The sequence below is a fragment of the Callospermophilus lateralis genome, chromosome 11, assembly GCF_048772815.1.
Source record: "Callospermophilus lateralis isolate mCalLat2 chromosome 11, mCalLat2.hap1, whole genome shotgun sequence".
Classification (NCBI taxonomy): domain Eukaryota; kingdom Metazoa; phylum Chordata; class Mammalia; order Rodentia; family Sciuridae; genus Callospermophilus; species Callospermophilus lateralis.
The window spans coordinates 67,496,948-67,505,295 of NC_135315.1; the positions used below are offsets into that span (position 1 = coordinate 67,496,948).

Consider the following 8,348-nt stretch of genomic DNA (forward strand, 5'->3'; position numbering starts at 1 on the left):
ACCCGAGCTCTAATAATACATTGCAACCAACCACAGTTATGTTACAAGCATTATGCACAGTTGTAACTAACATTCAGCTTCCATTTGATTACTTCCAGGCCTGTGACATTTAGATTGCTACACATTTCTTCTAACCTCAGACAACTCACAGACTCAATAGCATACACCTAATAATCATGTGCTGACATAGAAACGGGGAGGCATCGGTACAAGTTACCGGTCTTTCATCACATTTAGGGTGATAGAGTGGATGAGAACCTTATTAGGAGTCCAAAGACATGAATTTTGGACTAAATTTAACCTTGTCACCAACTAGCTGTGACCTTGAACATGTCACCTAATCTCTATGAAACCTCTGGTTCCCTTCATGTGAAATAAGACTGGAGCTGTGGGTCGCCAGGACCCCTTTTAACTTCAATATTCTATGCCCAGTCATCATCAGTGAGTTCTGGCTAATAATAGTCTCTAAAAGGTGTAGCGCTTTTCACATTCCACAGAGTAAAGTCAGAGAAGACTAGAAAGGACACGTCTCAGATGTATTTAATGTTTACCTGTCAACTGGGACTGACTCACGTAGTTCTTTCTGCATCTAAGCCATGATTAAGTTTTCTGAAAGGGAAAGAAGAATGTTAACCTATATTTGACTATTTTAAATGCCAAACGCCTTTGTAATATTTTTATTTATAGTCATCTCTGTCATTATCACTATCAGAGTTTGTCTTTATAGCATTATTGAGAAATATAAACATGAATTTTTTTTTAAATCTCACCTCAGTCTTTGGTATACTGAATTTTATTTAATTGCTGCATACTTAAAAGTGAGTAATTTGTAGGCTTGTTTAGTAACTGTAGACTTCTTAAGCAACCTAACAGAGTGTTAAAGAGCAGTTTTGTGTTTCCTTCTACTTGTGTTTGTGGGTGCCCTTCATTGTTGCTTAAACCGAGCTCCAGAAAACCAGCTATCATAAATGTGGACTGTTTGCCAAATGCCTGTTTTCCTAATAGTGACAGCCTTATGTGTACAAAGTCCCATATAGAAAGACTTATGAAATGCATTTCTTGATTTCTATATATATAAATTTTTTTCATTGAAATGTAACAAATTCATGTAGTCAAATCATGGGGGCGGATGTGTATTTGGTAGCTCGAGCTGGCTGTCCTGACAGGCTCTGTGTGTCTTCTGTGAAAGACCAAATATCACCCCAGTGGAACTGACCTAGTTGAACATAAATGCACCATTGAGGAGCAGCTGGCTTCAGAATTAATAAAAGTTATAAATAAATTGGATGGCCTTGTGAAGAGGCTAAACTTGAAGTGTCTTTTAATTAATTTTTTTTAAAAGCTGTGCAGCAGCCTTTAACTGCCATACTGCTCCGTGAACTGAAATTGTTTTGTAGAAGGCAATTGAATTATTCATATTTTGCAAGATTAGAAAATGTATTTAACCTATAGTGGAATTGAGCAAGAAGATATTTTTAAAAATCTCAGGAACAAAAGAAGTAATATTATCTCTATTTGCTGATGACACAATCTTGTATATGGAAAACCTTAAAGACTCCACCAAAAAAAAAAAAAAAACTATTAGAACTGATAAATAAATTCAGTGAAGTTGCAGCATGCAAAACAATGTACAAATCTCAGTAATGTTTCTCTATGCTAACAAACTATCCAAAAAAGAAATAAAGAAAATGAACCCATTTATGATAGCAACAAAAAAATATTTAAATATTTATTGTAAATTTAACCATAGAGATAAAAGAATTGTATGCTGAATACTATAAAAGAAATTGAAGAAAATACAAATAAATGCAAAGATGTCCTGTCTTCAAGGACTGGGATAACTAAAAGTGAAAATGTCTATAGCACCCAAAGTGGTCTACAGATTCGTTTCAATTGCTATAGGTATTGGCCAAGTTATATTGTATGCACATATGAACATGTAACAACAAATACCACCATTATATACAAATGTAATGCTCTAATAAAAGAATGTGGAAAGAATCCATTGTCCTTTTTCAAAAGAAATGGAAAAGGAAATCCTTAAATTCACATAGAACCACAAATGAGTCCAAATATCCAAAATAATTTTGAGCAAAGAGAACAAAGTAGGGATCGCACACTCCCAAAATATATTAAAAAGTGATAGTAATTAAAGCAGCATGGTACTGGTATGAAAACAAATATACCAGGCACCAAGATGAAGCTGAATATCTCCTTCCCAGCCACTGGCTGCCAGAAGTGGACAATAATCACAAAGTTTGTACTTTTTATGAGAAACGTATGGCGACAGAAGTTGCTGCTGACACTCTGCCCTTCCTGCACATAACCCTTCCATTCTTCACCCAAACAAGATTTCCCCATAAAGCAGGGTGTCTTGACCCATGGTCACGTTCACCTGTTACTGTGTAAGGGGCATTCCTATTTATAGATGGAGGCAAACTGGAGAGATAAAGCAAATCTGTTTGAGATTTTATTAAATATCAATCTGAGCATTCTCAACTTGTTTATCGTAAAAAAAAAAAAAAGGAGAGAAAGATGTTTCTGGATTTATAGATGCCTTGTTGACTGGGACCCAAAAGAGCTAATAGAATCCACAGACTTTTTAGTCTCCTAAGGAAGATGATGACTGATATGTTGTCAGAAAACCCTTAACAAGGAAGGTAAAAAACCTCAGGACCAAAGCACTGAAGGTGTTACTCCATGTGTCCTGCAACACAAGGGTCAGTGTATTGCACTGAAGAAACAGCATACTAAGAAGAATAAGGAAGAGGCTGCAGAATATGCCAAACTTTTGGCCAAGAGAATGAGAGAAGCCAAAGAAAAATGCCAGGAATAGATTGCCAAGAGATGCAGGCTGTCCTCTCTGAGAGTTTCTACTTCTAAGTCTGAGTCTAGTCAAAAATAAGAATTTTTAAGAGTAACAAAAAAATAAGATCAGATCTTCAAACACACACACACACACACACACACACACACACACACACACATATCACCCAATGAAATAAGATAGAAATTCCAGAAATAAATGCATGCTCTTATGGTCAACTGATTTCTGACAAAGTTTCCAAAAACACAATAGGAAAAGAACAGGGTTTTTAATAAATGGTGTTGGTAAAACTGAGTATCCATATGCAAACAATGAAACTAGACTATTATTCCTCATCATATACAAAAATACATTTAAAATGGACTAAAGACTTAAATTTAAATGTAAGACCTAAAACTATGCAACTATTAGAAGAAAACATAAGGGAAAAGATCCCCAACACTGTTCTGGGCATTATTTTTTTTTTGAATATGATCCTGAAAGCACAGGCAACAAATGCAAAAAGAGGAAAATGGAATTGCATTAAATTAAGAAAAATTCTTCATAGCAAAGGAAACAGTTAACAAAGCGAAGAGACAACCCACAGAATGGAAGAAAATATTTGTAAATCACTCATCTGGTTGATATTCAAAATGTGTAAGGAGCTCAAGTAATTTAACAGCAAGAAAACAAATAACCTAATTTAAAAGAGGACCAGAGTAGACATTTCTTAAGACATTCAAATGGCCAACAGGTACCTGAAAAATTGCTTGGCATCACTAATTATTAGGGAAATGCACATTGACACCATAATTGCCTATCACCTCAAACCAATTAGAATGATTTTTTGTCAAAAAAGTAAAGGGTAAGTGTTGGAGAAAAGGGAACCTTTGTACCTGTTGGTGGAAATATAAAAATGGTGGCTCTTCAGAAATGTAGAAGTAAAAGTACCATAGAACCCATTAGTCCCATTTCTAGGTGTGTATCCAAAGCACCTGAAATCACTGCCAATGTGATACCTGCACTCCCATGTTCATTTTAGCATTGTTCACAATACCCAAGATATACAATCAACCTAAGTGCCCATCAACTGATGAATAAAGAAAATGCCATATACTTACATAATAAATACTCTTCAACCTTAAAAGGGAAACCCTGGCATTTGACGAATCTGAAGGACATTTTGATATAAATGAATCTAAATAACATTATACTAAGTGAAATAACCCAATTTCAGAAAGTCAAACTCTGTGGTCTCGTTTATATGTGCAGTCTAATGAAATTGAACCCATGGAAATAGCAGTGCAATGGTCACCAGAGGTGGGGAGTGGGAAGGGCAGAAATGGGAAGTCATTGGTTAAAGGGTCCAAAGTTTCAGGTAGACATGAGGAATAGTTTTTGATGGCTATTGCTCAGCAGGTGACTACAGTCAATAATGTATTATAGGTTTCAGGATAAGAGAGTAAATTTCAAATGTCTCAAAATGATGTATGAGATTATAGATATATTAATTAGTTTGCTTTACTCTCAAGACATTATATGCATATATATCAAAACATCATATTGTGCTACAGAAATGTATACCACTTTGATTTGTTAACCAAAAATGACATTAATAATAAAAATTTTAAAACACTAAAATTTAGCATTTTGTCTAATTTTACGTGGGAAAAGAAATTAAACTATAATGGGATTATAATTTAGAGCCTTACATTTCTCTTAAAATGATGATCCATCCCAGAAGCACATTGTTGGGGCTGGTTACTGGTTATCCAAGAAATTTGGCATCTTTGCTTTTTATTCATAAGGTCTGAATGTTTGCAAATGCTTTTGTAAATGCATCTCAATTTCAGTTTTTGTTATTCATAGAGTACACATAATGGTCCCAACAACCCAGCTCAATCTATGTCTGAATTGATCACTATTACAGAGAGCTAGGCAGTCTTTGCTGCTGGGCCTGCTCCTGAAGCTCATTAAGGAATCAGTCACCAAAGAGAGCAACCATCCACAAGGGCTGGAAGGAGCATCCAGACCTCACTTCACTTAATAATGTTATCCAGAAAAGAGGAATATTTTTCGACTCTTGCTCACCTAAGCTGAATTTTGAGAAGTAATCGTCAAAGATGAGACTGAGAATTATAATTGGGTCTTTGGTATATACAAATCGTACTGTCTTCTGATTTTTTATTTTAAATCCCCCTAAAAGGTCACTGAATACAAAGACAATCTCTGAATTTATTGAAGGGAAAGCTACAAAGCTGATATATTCAGCTCTATCTATGCCTATTTATATTTCACTCTCTTTTGTCAGCCAATAACAAATAGACAAAGTGGAATTCAATCTAAGAGTTCTTCCTGTCCTTTAAAGATTTTTCAAGGACTTATTTCCAAACAACAATGAGAAATACTTCTAATTTATAAGAAGAAAAGACAAAGACCCCCCACATTTGCTTTATTAAATGATGTCTTTTCTGCACTCACAGTGGTCAATGTTATAGAAGCACATTTCAAGTTGCAATTCACCTGGATCAATGTAGACCTGAGCCAACATTCAGCTCCCTTTTCTGAGAGGCGCATTTCTGACATGGCAGCCATTGCTGAATCCACATGAAAATAACTGCTTAGCCAATTGCTATAATGTACACAGGGCCATGAATCCACTGGAATCTAATCTCTTTTTTTTTTTGACATTGTAAAAGTGTGCATTTTATTCATTCATTCCATCAGCTGAGAATTGCTCTAATGTACAAATACAGTATTGTACAAAAAAAATCACAAAATGTTACAAAATAAAAAAGTACAAACTGCATTACTTAATAAATATGACTAAAAGTAGTTAAAGTTGCAATGAGATAGATTTTAGGTTGGAAACACCGTTTGACCCAGCAAACCTTGTAAGCTCTGTTTGCAGACATTTTTACATAATACACAGCAATCCTACTTAGGGTTTTGAAAGAACTTAAAAAGAACACAATATTAAGAGTATTCTCCTGCTATAAAACAACTGCCAAGGTTGGATCCAGACATTTTGCTATTATTTTTTTTTCTTAGTTGAATCCAAGTAGATATAAAAGAAAGTATATAAATCAGGAGGCCTATCTTGTCCCAAAATTTTATACCATGTTAAATTATTTTGTAACAAAATGACACACATAAATAAAAACAATGGAGAGCACCAGACAATATACTCTAAACATCAACAAGAGTACAGAATCATCCTTCTGCCATCAGCAAATATCAGACTTTCATTCAAGTAAGACCTGGTACTATCACTTAAAGGTTAAAAAAAAAAAATCTCCCCACAGCCATCCCTTAAGCATTTTTCTTTATAAAGACTGACCATTTGTAGAAAAATAACAATTAAAAAAATCTATTTCATCAAAATGGAATGGGCCAATCATCTGGTAACATGAATGCATCAATATCAATTTGAAATAATTATCTAAGAATTGTGAAATTCACATTTCAACAACATAAAATAACTACTAAACCACAAACTCACTTCAAAGTAATACATTTTATATAAAGCATTTCTCTGGATTTATGCTTGAAAGCTGTTTGTCAAAATGGAACACATCATAGATGAAGGTAACGCCATTTTTAAAAATGTTGTGCAAAAATACGTTTTTATAGAAAATAGACTACCAGGAATGAACAAATTTACACTGTGAGAAATTAACTTGCAAATTAAGTAGTGCTCACTTTATACAGCAAATTATAAATAGCAGATCACCCAAAGCTATCATGAAACAAATCATTTAGGTGCCCAGCAACCTTCAGCTCTGAGAAAACATTCAAAAAATGATTAAGGCTTTACACCTACAGTAAATCTACTAGGGAGTTTAAAAGTGCTGTTACCCTGATTTAGAGTTCATGTGATTTTCCAAACACAAGTTATATACGCAATTTCCCCAGGGTGTAAGGTTTTCAGACATTTCAAGAGCATGCATTTTGTTCAATATACATCTTGGATAGGGATATGGCCATGGATTTGGCAAGTTCTTCATCGCGTTTTCTTTGCACTTGAGTTTGTTTGCACCAATTGTCATACTCTGGGTTAGGATAGGAGTGATCAAAAACTGCATCATAGTGTCCATTGCTGAACCAGCTGAGCCAAATACTAGTCCTTAGGGAATCCTCTGGGCCCAAATAGTGAATCATGGTTGATACTGTGTGCCCCATAGCCAGCAATTCGGGGTACCGGGCCCATGCCCCATCCTGAGCAGCAGCGATGATAAACTCCCCGACGTCGCCCTCAATCAGAGGGCTAAAGTGCTCCAGATGATCGGCAATGTAGTGCACCATCTGCTCCCTCAGTTCCCGGTGTAGACTCTGATCCCCGTACACGGTCTTGCTGACAGCTCAGTAGAGGCAGTTCCGGTCGGGAATGATATGGAATCGGTACTTGTTCCTCTTTCGCAGGTACTTGTCCTGCTTCTCCACCTCGGCCAGATATAGGGCTAGCTTCTCATCTTTGGGATCCGACCTGGAGACCACCACCATCTCGGCTCCGCTACTCTGGGTCACCTAGCTGCTCCTTGCAGGGGGAGCTCCAGTCTCCAGGTCCAGCCGTCGTGCTGCGGCGGCCCCGGGAGAGTCGCTGCGGTCGCCACCTCTCTCCCACCACCGGGGAATCCTCTCCGCTCGGTGTTCCTCGCCCCACGGGCTGGGGCTGGGCTCCGGGCTCCCCGCGGGCGGCGCAGAGCCTCGGTACTTGGCTGCGGCCAGGACCTGGCGGTGCTCGCTCAGTCAGAAGTATCTATCGGGTCCCTCCCGGGCTGCGTCCAGCCCCGCGGGCTCGGGACAGTCGTGCTCAGCAGCTCCTGCAGTGAGCCAGGCATAGGAGCCCCGCCGCGGCACCAGGGCCCCGAGGGGTTGGGCCAGCAGGAGGCAGCGACCGCGCGGGTTGGCGCTGGCCGCGGCGCCAGAACCCGGTTCGGGCCGTGCAGCAGGAGCCTGTCGGCGCCCAGGGCCCTTACGGTGATCTGCGCCGTGGACGTGTAGTGAGGCGGTAGCGGCGGCTTGCAGGACGCTCCCGCCCGCCGGCGGTGGCTGCTGAGGCGGGGGCGGCGGCCCCGGACACCATCTCAAAGCAGGAGGAGAAGGCGGGCATCTTGGCGGCGGGGGCGGAGGCGGCTTCCCGGGGCTGGGCGGCTGCAGCGGGCTGGCACTCACCGGTCTCGGGCTCTGGCGCGGCACTGGCAGGTCCCGGGGGTTGAAGGGAGACCTTGAACGGGGCGGCGGCGGCAGGCGGCGCAGGAGCTGCGGCCATGGGACCTGGTCCCCCAGCTGGGTAGTGAGTGCAGATGCTGCTGTAGAGCTGCATGTCCCTGCCCGCCGCTCGGCCCCTTATAGGCGCGGCGAGCCCCGGTGCAGGGGACACACCCTCAGGGCCTGGAGGATGGGGCCAGCTGAGCGCGATGACCCAGTGTCCCTAGAATAGAAATGACCCAAGGACTGTCGGCCGCCGCGCGTCAAGAGCCGCAAATAGAGACCGGTTGGGGCCAAATTCCTACTGCGCCACAGCACGCGGTGGGGGCGG

At 40.1% G+C, this 8,348-nt stretch overlaps 2 pseudogenes; one reads left to right on the forward strand and one right to left on the reverse strand.

Annotated features, from left to right (window-relative positions):
* Nucleotides 1-2,197: 2,197 nt before the first annotated feature.
* On the forward strand, nucleotides 2,198-2,905 carry LOC143410231 (small ribosomal subunit protein eS6 pseudogene; annotated as a pseudogene).
* Nucleotides 2,906-6,660: 3,755 nt separating this feature from the next.
* Nucleotides 6,661-8,132, reverse strand: LOC143410457 (OTU domain-containing protein 1-like; annotated as a pseudogene).
* Nucleotides 8,133-8,348: the final 216 nt, after the last annotated feature.